At 36.5% G+C, this 17,702-nt stretch overlaps 1 long non-coding RNA gene across 1 annotated transcript in view; it reads right to left on the reverse strand.

Annotated features, from left to right (window-relative positions):
* Nucleotides 1-17,702, reverse strand: part of LOC131696698 (uncharacterized) — a 34,805-nt gene that overhangs the window by 14,238 nt on the left and 2,865 nt on the right. The gene's annotated exons all lie outside the window — the stretch shown is intronic.

The following is a 17,702-nucleotide window of genomic DNA, read 5'->3' on the forward strand; positions in this document are numbered from 1 at the left end:
GCCAGTTTATCACGACTGAAATTCATCTGTTTATTTTTTTAGTTTCCCTTATTAAAAAAAAATAGTAGAATTATAAATCCAGTCATAAACAAAGAGTCACTTCGCTTGTTATGAGCCCTCTTGAATAACAATGGAACAGGTCATGTTTGCTGCAATAGCTGATTTTGGTCCACTGGTATGAATAAGTTAAATGTAATAGGTATGGAAGGGGAGATCTTTCACAAACTCAGCACTGTACATAAACTATATTCCAGACCTTAGGAAATACATCTTCTTTTATTTAACTCTAGATGAATTCCCAGCAGAAAGATGAAAAATAAATCGAGTTTTGGTGATTAATTTCTTTTTTTTTTTTTAGAGGTTTTGATTTAGTTGTCAGGCATGGTTTTTCATGTTTCTCGAAACTGTAATGTTACAGACTACTGTATCTGGAATGTCAATGAAATCAAAATCTACATACACTGTACGGCTGTCTGCCTAGTATGTGAATACAATATAGGTGTGTATATATGTTTCATAGTTGGGCATATAAAGTTAAAATACCGTATACAGTTATGTTATATTTTGAGAGATACCATTTCTAAGAAACATTCACTATTCAAGCCTAATAAAAGTATTTGACCCATCTGCACTCTGTATATAGAAATAAATCTCTATATACAGGATGCTTCATCACCAGAATTCATTATTTAACTTCAGACGAGACAAACCTAATGCAATTTAAAAACCCTGCTGCTCATCTAGCATGGATGCATTACGTGGGTCTGATAGAGACAGAGTGCTTTGACTACACTGTAGGATATTATTGCTGAGAATGTCAGCTTAAGGAGTCTTCCGGACGGCTTATCTTTAAGGTCCGGATGGTAAGTGCTGCTGCTACATCTCTAAAACAGCCCCCTGCGCGATACGCAATATGGAGAAGGGATCTGGGCATCAGCATGGTCCGAGCAGAGCTGCATGCTTGCCTGCTCAACTCTATTCTATTTGTCGTTTTTACCCAGCAGTGTTCTGTGTGTATTTTTTTTTTCTTCAATGAAATCCATTTCATTTTAATTGTAAAAGCAGACCCTAATATGCAGCTAGTAAACCAAGTGCATTGTTTTACATTTTGTAATTAAGCCGCGCAAATACAGGAATTCGAATAGTCGAAGAAGCTCTTTAAATAGGTCTGGAATAAGAATGAGCCGTGACCATGTATTATTCACACACACACACAAGTGTATAGACACGCACAGAAATATACATGCTTCGGGACACATACTGTATAAATACACGCGTGCTTAGATTTAGACATGCAGACATCCATTTACATTTACCAACTCATGCGGTTCATTCCTTGTGCAGATACATTGTTACATTTATATTTAATAAATAGTAATGTCTGTATTTTTATGCCACCTATATGAATGATGATCAATTTTATTTAGTATACTAAAATACTTTTTGTTTTTAATTCTTCAAGCTACAATTGCCTTGAAGAATTTGATTTCCCTTTTAAATAATTGGTTTGGTTTATTCCTATAATAAAGTAAGGTATTACAGGTACCCATTTACAAGACAAAGGGGGCAAATATCACCACTTTTCGGATAAATCAAACGACTCTTTTGAGACCAAACCTGTAACAAAGCATTCAACTCTCTCTCTGTATTTTTGTCCAGGAAAGGTCCTACATTAATAATTTAAATAGAGGCAGTATTTATAACAGCTGACATTTATATCATTTGAAATTATTCAAATGGTTTGCACAGGTACATCTATTTATGGACACCTATTTATTTAATCAATGTTGCTGTAAACCATTACTGGTATAATTTTACTATTATTATTATTTGATTTCAAATGGTCTATGAGGTATTTGAGGTTAGAATTAATTAAATAATAATAATTAAAAAAAAAAAAAAAAAAAAAAATCCAATATTTTAAAATGCTATGCAATGACAGAAGCAATGCAGTCATGTAAAATCAATTTTAAAACCGGTAAGTGTGTAATAATATACTTATTAAGGAATTACAGATCAATACTGTGGTTTTCTAGTTTGGTTTCCTGACATAACAGACCTGTTTGTGGTCTGCAGGACAGCACGCAGATTTGCATTTGTGCATAATTCTAATTCCCAAACAATAGAAATTGAGGATCACTTAATATCATTATTATTTCCTCTGTCCATTCGATTGGGATGTTTTAAGTGTTTATTTTGTAAATGTGCAGATTAGAGATTGGAGGAGTCGAGGGTTTTAATGTAGAGCTCCTGCTCTTCATGCTGTGTTGAAAATGAAAGAACGGAGACCTCCCTTGTATTTCGTAAGTGCGTCTGTAGATTTTATGTGTTTATAATTAAAAAAAGTAATTAGAAGCTCCATTGTGAATGGAAACTAAAGAAGGTACAGAATGCTTCAGGGGCTTCTAGTAGGATTATATATTTTATTTTACAGAGTACCCCCTTCTCCTCCCAACACCACCCCACATGAATGCAAACATTTTCTAACTGGTATTTTAATTCAATAATTCAAACTGACTGCTGCATTAAGCTGCATTACTGCTCAGACTTTTCTGATGGAGGACATTCTTCCGAATTACCAGTTTCATTTGCTTGTTTTTAGAATATAACAAAACCTGAACTGGACTTCACATTTGTGGCTGCTTAAGATTGATGATGGTAATTCTGCCATTTATACTCTTACAGGTTACTGGCTATGTCCAGGGGACTATTATTATAGGTTATATTGAATTTTATCAAAACCTGCAACTCCATATTGAAGCCTAGGCAGAAAATACATGCAGGAAACCTCAACAGAAGAGAAGGCAGGCAGTTATTATATGGATAAAAAAAAAAAAAAAAAAAAAATCTTGTTAGCACTGAGAGTGAACTTCTCCCAGCCATTTCTGCCCAAAATATACCAAAGAATAAAGGTAGTTTGCTATCCCCCCACAGGGGCCATTTCAAAAAGCATTCATTTTTGAGTCCTAAAAATAAAGCAGTGATGCATAAATAAATGCACCTTCCTAGTTCTTTAACATTATGATTTTCATTTTACAAAAAATAAATAAAAAAAGGGTGCAAACGGAGCATGGTGCTAAATGCATCATGAGAATGGCTCTTGAAACGAAGGTAATGTTTGCATATCCGGTTTCCTCTTTTGTTGAGGATTGATATCTTTCAATGCTGTTATGCTTCCCTTCCCTTTGTTATTTTTACCACTGGTTCTATACTAGCCCGTACGGACACTGTAAATGGTATTAGCAGTGCTAAGAATTCCCACCATTTCGTATTGTTTATCTGCAGTCGATAAATGTAGAACACAATATCGAACTGTTTTGAATGCGGAATGGAGACTGCACATAAACTGAACAGATCCAACAAGGGTAGTTAATTAGAGAACAGGTCGAGTTTTTGACAAAACAAACAAGGAAGCCGATACTGACATAGCAAAAAAAAACAAGCTGGTACAATTTTATATATATATATATAAAAAAAAAAAAGAAATGAACAGGGTTCTGCTATTTTTAAAACCGTCGGTTTAACACCGCCAAATCGATAGCATGTTTCACTGTATAAATACCACCAAAATGAATAATTATAAATGACATATGTTGAAGAAATCCTTCTAAAACAGATCTGAGTTCATTCAATTAGCCCCTTCAAACAGCCTGTCAGCAGCAATATTATTTTTGAATACAAAAATGTTTTTTTTTTTGTGAATAAAAATAGTGAAATTTAAACAATTAATACAATTTAATATTACATATATTTAAAATAGTACATCTAAGTACTTTTTTTTAAATGCACATTCCTTATTGTTGTAATATTAAGAAACGTAAATAGTGCAACCAATTTGACACTGGAGCAAAAGTAAATGTGTCTGAAAATATTAAGGGCTGCAATGTGTAATAAAAATGTCTCCTCAGACCAATTTTCTAAAAGCTATCAAATAGTTAAAGACAATAACCCAGACTTGTAGGCATCCTTACACCCTGCTAACCTGGGAAATCCCTGACAGAGTAACCCTAGCTCCCTATATGATTTATTTGAATTTCCCCAGTAGAAGCAGGTGTAATTTCTTCCTACCAATTTACCATGAAGTGTGTGCATTTCCCATCAGACATTTCCTCAAACAAAGTGCCAGTTCTGTTCATTTCAAACCAGGCTTTTTAGACGGCCACACACATATTATTAATTGGAGCTCAGGTTTTGAGGGAACTAGATGCAGAGCTGCAACCACTGGACTTCAGATTACTCATGGGTCATTTCGCAGCATTTGCTTGTGCATGACTGTAAAACAGGATTCTTGTAGGACTGCAATACACCAGCTTGCTTAAAATCTGTTTTCTTGTCACATTGACAGTATTGTCACTGAGCCCATTTATTTTGTGGTCCTTTCTTCATTTTTTATACTTTAATTCTGTAAATACAAATCTATAAAAAAAAAAAAAAAAATCATACTTGAATATAACCACTTCCTGAGCAGTTGGTCACATGACCTGATTGCAGCTAGACCATTGGAGTGAAACTGAGCTACAGCACAGGAAGTGACTTTGTACCAGGAAGCAGCAGCAACCTTTACTTCTATATTGCTGTTTTTGAAATATCTGCATATTGGAGATTGTAGTTTAAGTTGAAAATAAATGCAAAAATATATTCAACAGAAGAAAATGGGGAAATATCTAATATGGCTAATTGATTTTAAAGCTTTGTTAGCACTGAGGGCATGTAGAATTTCCTAGGTAGGGCCTGACAGTCTCTCCCTGATTGTCCCTCACAGGCAGTATCACTAGCAATTGAAATCTCTAATTGCGTATTAATAGCAGGGACAGGACATTTACTTTATATTGTTTCTTTATACTGACTTTAGTTCATGTTTTGTGGGGCTACAACAAGAATTGGGGCTTTCGAGTATCTTTAACACGTTCACCTAAACCAAAACTCTTTATCTGGCCTTTTCAAAACTAAAGCTAAGGGAGTTTAAGACAACGACGTTCTCGGGTTTGTGAATGATTTAATGAAGCAATAATACCGGATGAAGCAATCTTCACCATCTGGTAATGCCTGTCTTGTGAATTTAATGTCCCGAACCAAAGGCAAGGCTATTTAACATAACAAGAAGGCCATCGCCAGATGCTAAAGACTGCTTCTGAGGGCATTAATACTATTAGACACTGTGTGTCTGAATGGAACAATAGACAGTAAATAAACTGAATCATGCTGGAGGTATTGATAAGCTTGTATGTTTAAATAACAAAATATTATTAGAAAAAGGCTACACGACTACATATGAGACCTTCATCAGAACTGTATATAAGACAGTATGGTTTTGATTCCTTTTTTCCTCAGAGCCATGTTCTTCTCGGTGACACTGTCTACATCTACAGTATAGACACTGCAGCGATACGACAATAAAAGCAGTTCTGCCTCCACTTTTTGATTCATCGTTTAACCATCCCCTAATGTGTGTCAAGCCTCACCTCTGACCCTCTGCTTGCAGAGAAGTAGTTAGACTGCAGTTTACTCTTCAGCTCTGTTCCTGGAATCAAGTTCACTATAACAACATTCCAAACTGCAGCAACATTTTAAGTGAACAACCAAAATATTTTGCTAATTATGCAAAAAAAAAAGTAAGAGGAAAGACAATAGCTTTGTTTGAAATCTACTGTAAAAGGGTGCTCTTCCGCACAACAACAATTACAAAGACCAGTAAGCAACCAAACTCTTCTATACTGTATATGCAGTCTTAAATAGTAAAAGTCTGAATTTGTGGATGGACATGGACTAAAAAATAGCCGTAATATCCCACAATGCGCATGTAGTTACCGGCACATTGTTCTCGTAGGCCACTGTGAGTGTATGGTTACAACCATTACAAGCACTTTTTATAATAGTAATATATTAATAATGATTATAATAACAATAGTAATAAACTTCAGTTTAGTGCTTGATTTGGTGTTAAATTGGTAACTGGCCGTGTGTCAATCCAGAGGAAAGGGATTATCAAAAAGCATTCACTACTGTATGAGTCTACAACTAAACCCTGTGGGTATCCTGAATTCCAAGTTTGGTGAACAAACTGTATTTAATGCATCAAAGAAGGCATTCTTTCAACAGTGGTACAGCATAATATTGTAATACCAAATGCACAGTACCCTTTCAGAAACATCACCAGTATGAATCATTTGGTATGACAGACTATGAAAATGTTACCATCATGGTACCCCTTTCTACTGTTCCATTCCCTCAAGAAAATGTCATGTAGTACCATATTCTGCTCATACTGCTCTTTCATAAAGAATAAAAATAACCGTCCCTGTCATTTCATATTCTCCTTAAATGATTGATAAGCTCCGCTCAGGGGCAAATCTGCCTTTTGAAACAAAGATGATTTCCTACAACTGGCAACTGTTGAGAACTACCCTGGCTCTGCATTATCAGAAAGGCCAACTGTCCTTCTTGCAGAGAGCTTGTCCTTCATTTGTATCCGCTGTTCATCATCACATTTACTTTACATGGTTGTGGGTGGGTTTGGTGGGTTGAAATGTCTCTGTTTTGTTAATGTAGCAGAAACATTATTGTTTACCCCAGTCTTTAATTAAAAACATGTTAATATCATAGAATCAGAAACCAACCACTTGAGTTGTTTGGTTGAGATTTTGTCATAACAAACAGATATTTATTTTTCTCCTTTCAAAAAAATGTGATTCAATTAAACACTATTTCTGACCCAAATCCAAAAAAGCATCAAATTTATTAAGGTGCCAAAAGAAGGTGTAAAGAAAAATTGCTTGTTATAGTTCTATAATATATAGCAGACCCTAATATTGACGTGCTACAGCCATCTGAAATATATTTGCATCAGGTGCTTGCATCAAATAGTTTGCATCAGATAGAAATGACGTCACCTTAAAATGAGCTAATCCGTTTAATTATCCTTATTTAAGTACAGTATATACTACAAAAAAAATCACTGGGTACTGTGTATGATACAGACTAGTTTACACCCACTCAAGGTTAGAGCGGGTAGCCATTCTGAACTCTTGTAGAGTGGCTGTCTCAGCTTGTATCATACAGAACCCTATGCAGGGTCTAACTGCAGCATCCCGGACTATATCCGGTAATCTTATTGCAGCGCTGTCCCTTTAAGAGCAGCCCGCTGTGTTGCTGGAGCACGCGGAAGCGCTGCTGCAGTGGCGCTGGAGTGCGCAGGCGCTCTCCTGACCTTGATTGATTGGAATCAGAATCCACTTGACAGCAATTCATTTCCCAAATTAACTATCTCCGCACGTCTGCTCTCCAGAGCCCCCTTTCTGAAGGCAGATGAGGACCCAATCAATATCTGCAATTCATTTCTTTAAATCTGCCCTCTCCATGCGACCACATCTATCATTCTGTGGTAGGCATCACAGATACATTAGCTGTTCCTTAGTCCCACGCAACATGTATACCATGATCTAGGTCCAGAGTGTACACTGGATACTATTGAGCGCCTTTTAAACCAAAGCAGAACCTACCATGTCTCCCGCTATTAGGTTGAAAAAATGTACCTGTATTTCCCTCTTAAAAAGCATACCATATATTTAATGGCATTCTATTTTAATGTCTCAAGTCTTTCTCCTTGTGGCTTTTAGTACTTCAATAAATATGTACTGGTTTATTCCCACATTAAACCATTATCCTAAATAGGATTGACTATTTGTCAAAACCGATTGTTAATAGCTTCATGTGCCACGGTGACTGTACATGTCTCTTAATAAAATACCACTGGGCTCATGATGTGTGCGTATTGGGTACCCAGCACTGATCCAATGTGCTTCTGTTTTCCATGCTGTTTAGCAGTAAGTGCTGATGATGCCGAGTGTACAGCACGTTGGTAAATGTATTTAGTGCAGCACTGTCACAGATGCAGGCCGTGGTGGATTAGCCGGGGCTCTGTCAGGACAGCTTTCGGGATCTCTACTCTCTGCACGCAACCATCCTGCTTTTATTCCACTTAGAAATTGCACAGTAACCATCCCCCACTGAGCCGCCTCTGTGTACATTGCAGCACTTTGCAGTGTAGCAGATACGCCTGCACTTCTGAAAACCATCAATTATACAGAATGAAATGCATGATACCAATGACGAATTACCAATGCCCGTACCATATTCACTACAATACAGAGCACCACTTTATTTCCAGTTGTACATTTTTATAAAGGCATGTTTTTTTCTGTTTTTTTTGTATTTAAAGACTCGAATGAATTTAGAAATACCTGAAAGATGCTTTTTAGGATTTTCTTTTGTTTGTTTTGTAGATTTTATTGGTACATTTGTGAAATGAACCGTTGGAATAATCCTGCACAGGGAGTTTTCCTCCTTGCAGTGCAGAGCAAATATTCTGCAGATGTTCATCCTATTCAGTATTTTAACTGCATGGAATGCAATGTTGCTGTACCTTTTTTGTTAAAACTTTTAATTGACCTAATTTAATGTAGTTAATAATGTGCAATTATCAAATAACAGTATCTAAATCTGAGTGAATCTGACAGAACATGTGCAATAAGTAGAACACACTAGATTCATACACATATAGGCAGTACTGTATTTGCTGTGGTTTGTCACTGCAATGAATCTAACGGCACAGTAATATCATGACATGAGTTAGCAGTTAGTATATGTTTATAAATGAATGTGTTAATGCCACACAAGCATGTTTGTATCCTCTATATGAGGCATATGGCACACATAAAAAAAACACAGTAAATATTTATTTGACAGTTTCTGTGACACTGAAACAAACAAACATACCCATGTGTCATGAGAATACAGTATATTATTTGAGATAATATATATATATATATATATATATATTTAATGTTGTCTATACATAGTAAATAATTTGTAGTATTTACATACTATATTTCTTACGAGTTCATATAAAGTTAAATATCTTGCACATATGCAATTTACACAGTACTGTAATTTTCGGTACGGACCTAGATTCTGTGACCTAGAAACCTGCAGAGTATGTGCTTGCAGAGTATTTTCTGCAATGTACTGCATACAGATCACTTGTTATCCAATATATATATATATTTATTTATTTATTTATTTATTTATTTATTTGAAATTAGAAATATGAAACATGTATTGCTTCTCCGAATACACAAAATATTTAGCTCTGAGATAAGGAGAATTGCATTTTGACGCTGCCTTAAAGCGTGATATGAAAATTATCATGTAGCACCGCACAATGGCAAGGAACCTTGGAAACCATGCTGGAATAGTAATGTTCCAGTATGAAGGATTGCAACACTGAGAGAGAGAGAAAAAAAAAGCATTCTCTTTTTGCCCGCCTCCAATCCGATTTGCTTTGCCTGGTGCAAACATTGGCTTTAATGTTCTAGTTTAATAAATCAGGTTGTTATATAATTGCACGTAGGCTGTACTTTAAAAAAAAAAAAAAAAAAAGGAATCTGTGTTCAGTCTGGTGTATTGTGCCAGAAAATCAGAACAGATCAGGACAAATAATACAATGAAAGCTAAATAAAAAAATTAAAAAAAGTTTCAGGAATCATATTGCAGTTTAAAAATTGACCATGGTTGTGGGGCACTGCTAAGCCTTTTAAAATGAGTCTTTTCTTGTGTGAGTGTAAAAACTAGGGCAGACCGTTCTGATAGATAATAAATGTAGTTACCCAATATGAGAAACAGTTACAGTTTAACAACACTGGACATACGCGTATATTTAACTGGGGCAAAAAACAGAAGCCTGGCTACTTTATATTATCTAAACGGTTTGATATTATATTATGTGTGATCTCTACCGATCTCTATTTTGTGTATATGCTTAGATGTATTATTTACCATGCTTACAAATTCCATCACCAATACCACTGGGACTGCTTCTGAAATGCTCCTAAACTTGCGTTTGAAATAAAGAACACTGCATAACTAACTCACATGCGGCATTGCAGATGCAAACACTTAGTGAAGAGGCCTTTTCTCAAACCTTTTTTTTGCAGAACCAGTCCCCATGAAAAATAACAATAGTAGTAATCATAGTGGCGGTACGTCCATCTGTAAGTCACACTTACATGTTTGCATATATCTAGAGAAACAATTATCCGATTGTCAATTATTGAAAATATCAGATTCCGAGATGTGGGGAGTTGTCAGTCTGCCTGTTCAAGCATCCATCTGTATGCCAGTGGTATCACAATAGAAAAATGCAATACAAACTGGTAATCCATTGCACTACCACAGTACCATAACCAGAATTGGTGTGATCCCATATCAAGACCACAGTGTTGGATTGGCTCCCAATCCATTGTGTTGCCATTGCTGATAATGTTGTGGTCTGCGTACGCTATTGCTGGTCTTTCTTCAGGGTAATAGACTGGTATCTGTATAACAAAGATTAAAGTACACTTAAGTCCAAAGTAGTTAGTCTGATGCAGTATGTAAACATACCAGGAGTTATACATTTGAAGCTGCAGTGTCTCCCTATTATGTTCAAAATTACACCACATGTTTGCAAATGTATTTGAACACCCCATTGCTGCTGTTGTTTTGATATATTGCGCATATGAAATCAAACCACTGGAAATGAAAATTGTCAAAATAGGCAAATTAGTGATTGTCTAATTTAATTGATTACTTTAATGGGCCACATATGCAATTCATTGAACATCGTAAGAGAATACATAGCCCCAACTTTTTAGAAGTTGTTTAAGATGTCTAATTAAAGCACAAAGCGGTCTAACATTTTCACATGAGTGCCTATTGTTTCTATATCACTGATTACTGAGCGGAAATTTAAACTCTCCCATCTGAGGTTTTCGTGCAGGTAGGTATATAAAGAATATAAATGACAAAGGTCTAATAAATTTGCACACTACTTTAATTCACTGGAAGGTTTCCATAGTTTAGCCTTCTATGCAGTTTTCAGAAAGCAAAAATTGTTTAGTTTGTTTTTATTACCCAGCTTATATATATAAAAAACCCTAAAGAAATCTATAGATTTGTATAGAAATCTACAGAAAATTAAAGAAATGTATATTCAAGCAGGTGTGATTTACAGCTATAACTGTAGGAAAATGGTAAATATTGTATCGTTTTAATATAAATATTGTGGTGGTGTGTGTTTTGGTGGTGGCTGGCAGGGATGGGGTTAATTCCTGTCTCTGCCAAAAACGTGTGAGAATGTGGCTGCTCCTAATTGAACAATGGGTGCTAATTGGGAGCAGCCACATCCTATAAATGGAGAGCACAGGGCACCATTAGGGGAGAGGAGTCTGGTGAGTGAACTTGTGTTGTTTCAGCATAGTGTCTTTAGAAGTTCTGTGAAGGCTCTGCCCAGCCTATGTTTTGTTTAGACCTTTATTTTTGCCTTTGTGCCTTTTTGTTTGAACTTTTGTGTTATTTTTGTTTCTTAAAGTGCATGTTAGCACTTAAACTGCCGCTTCCCTATGTCTGAGTCTCCTTCCCTGCTGGTAACACCTGAGCCCACAGCGCTATCTTGTCACATATAGTTTTCTTTAAAGAATGTAGGAAACTGTCAAGTGTTTTATAGTAATGATGTTCTATTAATGTGACTGAGGTGAAAAGGTAAAAATGGAATTTATATAACATCAGTTCACAACATCGTAATATATACTGTGCTGCTTTTATCTCAGAAATACATTACTAGGACCACAAAGTGCACATTTCTTTTTAAAAAGTAAAAAAGTAACACAAAAACAAAATGGGGATTCAACTTAAGTTTCAAACGTGAATCAGCTGTGTGGTCTAATTTAAATATCACCTCTAATTTCAATGTCATGAAGTATTGCTGGGCGATGCAATGATAAAGACACAGTCAGCTGTAGAATAATATGCCCCAACATACTCTTTCTGAATTATCTTGATGTGGTAGGGGCCTTCAGCATTCATTACTGTCTAAAATAAGAAAACTAGAAACTGGGCCAATGCTAAATAACTGCGTTCCAGTAAGTCGACCACTGGTGGGGCCATGGGCTGTCTTCCAATGAAATGTCAGTGGCAACGCCTGCTTAGAGAAAGTGAACCGATCCCTGTGATGAAGTCAAGCCCCTCTCTTGCTCATTGGCCCAGCGTAGAACTGATTTTACTCTCTACCCGGTTACAGGAGCACGATTGCATCACAACTGAATCTTGACAGACATTTACAGTGGCATAAACTAGTGTGGAGTAGTGGTCCATATGTTTTGAGTATAGCTTTGTTAAAGTATTTAAGCAGGCTGGTAAGCCAATGATGGAAATATGTGCTATGTGTGTGGTGTAAGTTTAAATGATTACGAAATAATTTATTTTAGGACATTTTGGTCAAAAGCCCTTCAGCTGTGTAGAAATAACTGTAAACAACATGCAGGTGAAAGAATTTCTCTGGTCCTCACTTATCACCCTACCAACAGAGATACAGAAATTCATGCAAAGAAACTTAATGTTTACATCTACAGCGCCTATTTTCAAGACTCCCACACTGATATCATATAGAAGAGACAAGAATCTAAGAGAATATGTAACCCACAGCGAGATTCGTTCTTCTGGGGAACTTTTAAAAGGCACACTTCCATGCAATAGACCTCGATGTACTACCTGTAAATACATTAACACCCAAACTGAGATCAGAGGAACTAAATCATCATTCAACATCCATTAACCTTTTACATGCACCTCTATACGAATAGTATCCTGCGTTATCTGCAAGAAATGCAACAAACTGTACATTGGGGAAATGAAAAGGTGTTTAGCAGACCACTTTGTGGGACATTTACGAAGCATTTGAGACCACATTTCCAGTAGCCCCGATTATCACCAATGATAATCACAATGCTGAAGACATCACCATCTGTGCGATCAGGCAGTGCTATGGAACAAATGCTGCTTGGAAACAAAGGGACCGCGAGTTTATCTTCAAACTAGGAACTTTGGAACCTCTTGGAATGAACATTCTATTCTGATATAATCATGACATCATCCACATCTCTTATACAGTGGTACATTCCTTATTTCTTAAATGTTTGACAAAATAAAAACATGTTTGGTTCAATAGTTCAGTTGATCTAAGAATCATAAATATATTGTTTTTAATTTATTTTAAATAAAGTTAACCAAAACACACATCTAGCCTCCTTCTGTTTGAATTGCTTTCTCTAGCTTGGTTATGCACAGTCCACCATGTCATAAATAGTTGGTGGTACTGTAGCGATTAAGGGGTTAAAACCAGAGTGTTACACAGATATGAGCAGGCAGGTGCTGTGTCTGCAGGGTTCTGAGAGATTAGATGCGATAAATCTGTGTATCTAGGGCAGGAGTAGCTTAGCGAGCTGGGCATTCAGGGCTGTAGGGCAGAAGGTGAGCGGTTCAGGCCTGGCTCGGGTTCTCTCTCTCTGTCTGAGCTGGTACTTTAATCCACACAGCTGGGAAGGACAGTCTGAGGATAGCGGGCAGCAGAGTCCCTCTTCCATGACCCAGTCGAGGGGACAACAAGAAGTGCCAGCTGACCTGGGAAAGCACATCACTTCCTGTTGTACATCTGTCTGTAATTGTATTGTATTTTAGAGGGCAAAATGTGCAAAGTCTAGGGAGATCTGAAAGTGTTGCAGAACCCCCTGCAGTGTTCACAAGAAATGAATTGTATGTGATATATTTTTCAACACAATCCCAATGGCTTTTATTCATTATTGGTAAATCATCTGGGGAATTGCTCAGGAACGTTTGCCTGGAGAAAGAGAATTTCTCTTCTTAACATCCCAGTGTGTATCTGCAGCATCGCAGGTACTTTGATTGAAACGAGTGGCGTATTGTAGGAACAGAGGCAGAATGATCTGGATACACTGCAGTGTTTAGAAGAGAAATTCTCTTTGATATACGCTCCCAAGTAAAAGTTAGGAAATGTATTTATGGTCCGTGATGCATCGAAACAATCGGGACGCAGCGAGTGTTACACATCTCTTATGAACACAGCATGTATTCTGTAACGATTCTTGTAGGGCCATTCTCAATCTACTGAATTCTATAGATCTTTACATTGGAAATACACAACAAGATTGTCATAAAGATTTGATCATATCAGAGAAAACAATGTAAAATACAGCACGCAGATAGATAGCTGATGGTGCTGACCTACTTAATTGCATGCGAAATTGATAGATCTATTCAATTTTTATGCCTAGCAATCTTTTTATCTATGTATCTCCTGGTCTACTTTTTTCCACAATTATTAGTTTTTCCTCTCAACCCCTCCATCTCTTTCTTGCTCATTCACCCCGCTGAGCTTTTGTTGCTTTTTTCCAGCCTGCTTACATCTGCATAATTGATGTCTGGGAGCGACGGCAGGGTCACAAGACTGCCTGTAAGGGTTGGGGTGGGTTGGGGTGGGTTGGGGGGGGGGGGGGAACCACACACGCGCCGGCAGCCGTCACCCTTCCTGTTGCCCCCTCCCCTTACCTCCCGCCTTGCACGTTCCTCACGGGCTGTCTCCTCTCAAACTATTCTTCTAAACCCTCTTCCCTATAAGGTAGACCCACAGAGACAGTTAGTTAATAACCCGTTCTGGGTTTCCCTTTTGCAATGGAAGGACAGTGTATTTAAAGGTATTGCATTATGCTTAATATTCCTGGTCAAGTTTCTCTCCTGGTAAAATAAAAGTAGCATGGCCTTACATGCATGCATATATTGTTTTTTCCACAAGCGTGATTTTTTTTGGTCAAATTAGCATTTTCCCTCCATGTTAAGTAATCAATCAAAGCAGATGATAAATACATGCAAGACTAATCTTGAGAAAGCCTGCCCTCCATAAATTAAAACCTGAATTTGCATAGATTATAAGCTTCACATTGGCCTATGCGGAGCACGTACTTGTCTTTAAATGTGGCTTTACCTTAAACTGTGGAAGCATTTTCCTGAAATGGGGTTCAGGCACATCATGTGACCAGAGAAATAAAGCCACCACAGCTTCATGCACCCCTCCCTGTATTCAGGTTATTAAGCACATGTCAGACACTATGGGTTGTGCAGCACCAGCAGACAAGAAAACCACATTCATCTTTAATTAGCATCTAACCTCACTCTAAAGATACATTTTTTTGTTGGTATTTTCAAGCTGTGTTAAGATGGTGAGTGTGAGGAAATACATTAAAAGCTAAATACAACTGCACAGTAGAGAAGGCCGTTGTAGATTTTTTTTTTGTTTGCCTATATTTTTATTTATTAATAGATGTACTTGTTTGATTATTTATGTATTTATTTATTTAAATGTAGATTCAGTCTCTTTTTTTAATATAAGCATTTCCTGTTGAAAATAACCAGCATCATGCATCATAATAATATTATTCTGAATAATATATTACCATATAATCCCAAAATTAAATGAACACATTTTTTATTTATTCTGGTTTTGTATGTATCATGTATTACAATTGTATTTTGTCATTACTGCTGTATATTTACAACAAAAAGTGCTGGTATTATAAGAAATAAAGTTTTATCTTTTGTTTTGATTGAGCATTTTGAAGTTATGGATGAAGTGCTTGTAATAAATGAGAGGTTATCCTGCAGCAAACTACCCTACATTTAAATAAACACAAGCACATCAAAAAAAAATTAAGAAATACTGAAAGAAACATTTTGAATATATTTGGTTTCTTTTCGCATTTCTAAAGTGATCACTATTGAGTGTTTAATAGTTATGGTCCTGGATAATAACAAATAAATAAATAACAATAAAAAACAAGCAAAATAAATTGTTCAAGCTGTGCCATAAATTAAAAAGGTAGGAATGCATTTCAAATAGCTTGTTAAATATGGCTTATATACATGCCAGTAACTAGCTGAAACTTTCAGGCAAGCAGCCGAATGATGCCTATTCATATCCCTGTATTACTATCTGCCTGACGATTGTAAATGCCTAGTAAGTTGACCTTGGGTTTTGCGATCTGTTTATCCCGAATAAGAGTGGACATAATATTGGGTTAATTAAAAATAACTCGAGTCCCCGTAAATGTAGTGCTAGGCTAAGAGCAGACAGGGCACGGGGCTGCATTATCATTAGCTACCCCATAAACTCAGACACTGAGTCTCAATCACACCGAGGGCTACGCTGAGAACTAATTATTGGTCATAGGGTAAACTGTCAAGCAATTGCATGTCATTATTATCAGTGATCAATAAAAGTATAATGCAGCAAGGAAGAAGCCTAGAGCTGGAGAAAGAGAGGGATATGTGTTTGATAACGTACATTATAGCACCTCAGAGGTTAGAAACGTTTCTGTGTACTGTATATGTACCATTGCTGTATTGTTACTAGGGAAATTAACTCTTTACAGGGCTTCTGAAGCTGTAGTGCAAACTATAATATGTCACGTAAAATCACAAGATTTTAAAACCAAGGGTTAATAATATTAAATAGGTCATATTTACTCAAGGCTTGTTTGCTTTTATGCTTGTACCATCTACACTGATCAGTTTTCAATTTCAATTGCTATGTTGTGTGGCACGACCGCCTACACTATGTCCCCTTAGCCACAGATTTACAAATAGAAATTACAACGGAATAGCTGATATTTAAATGATACTCTAAATGATACTCTGGTGGAATTCATGAGAAATATGCAGCCACTGGTACCACAGTAATATAGACAGTTGTTCATACTGAAAAGGGTTGGAATAAGTCAGTTATCAGTATCAGTAGAAATACCATATTGAATGCAGAAGCTATTCGCATACTATCTTATTCTTGTTGCATAAAGCATTAGCAGGAAAATAATGGAAATAATTCTAACCCTGCAACACAGAGATGCGTTTCATAAGCCATTTTCATTCCAGTAAATGCACTGCTATCCTACGCATTTACAGGCATGCTAAAGCACAGTCAGGTCCTTGTAATTGAAGCGTTTTCTCAGTGAATCCCCCCCCCCCCACACACACACACACTGACACGCACACACACACACCCGCACCCCCCCCACATACACACACAGACACGCACACACACACACCCGCACCCCCCCCACATACACACACAGACACGCACACACACACATACCATTTAACTCACTGATATTCATGCACAGACATAAACCCAAGCTACCAGACGTGACGACATACATAATAATAATCATAATCATAATAATAATAAAACCACAATATATATATATATATATATATATATATATATATATATATATATATATATATATATATATATATATGTAGTGTTTAAGCATCATTTGCCCTGTTTATTGCATTAATTTATATTTTCTTAAAATGCCTTTTCCCAGTTAATTGAATTAGGCCCATTATATGTCTAACACACAGCACAGTATATAATAGCTGCATTTTTGTAGATGGGACTGAATTGAATGGTGATTGAATCTGTCTCTTGGCCATATAAACATTTAGATTTTGTAACCATCACTTCAATATTCTATTACAATTGTTCTCACTTTCCATATAAAACACTGCAAGGCTAGACACAATAAATACATTAAGATGCCACAGAGCGATTCCTCATCTAATATAACCAACAAAACCTTAATTGATTCCCAGCTTAAAATAAAGATACAAAGCATTATCATAAAAAAACACCATGTCAGTTTAAATAAAACCCTGCATTCGTGAGCCGTCAGTACTGGGTCAACCACAAACACATTTTACAGCAGTAAAAAGGTAGCCGTGGTTCAGCATTTTAACGTTTTAAACACATACAAAAA

Source organism: Acipenser ruthenus, chromosome 25 (genome assembly GCF_902713425.1).
Source record: "Acipenser ruthenus chromosome 25, fAciRut3.2 maternal haplotype, whole genome shotgun sequence".
In the NCBI taxonomy this organism is placed as follows: Eukaryota; Metazoa; Chordata; class Actinopteri; order Acipenseriformes; family Acipenseridae; genus Acipenser; species Acipenser ruthenus.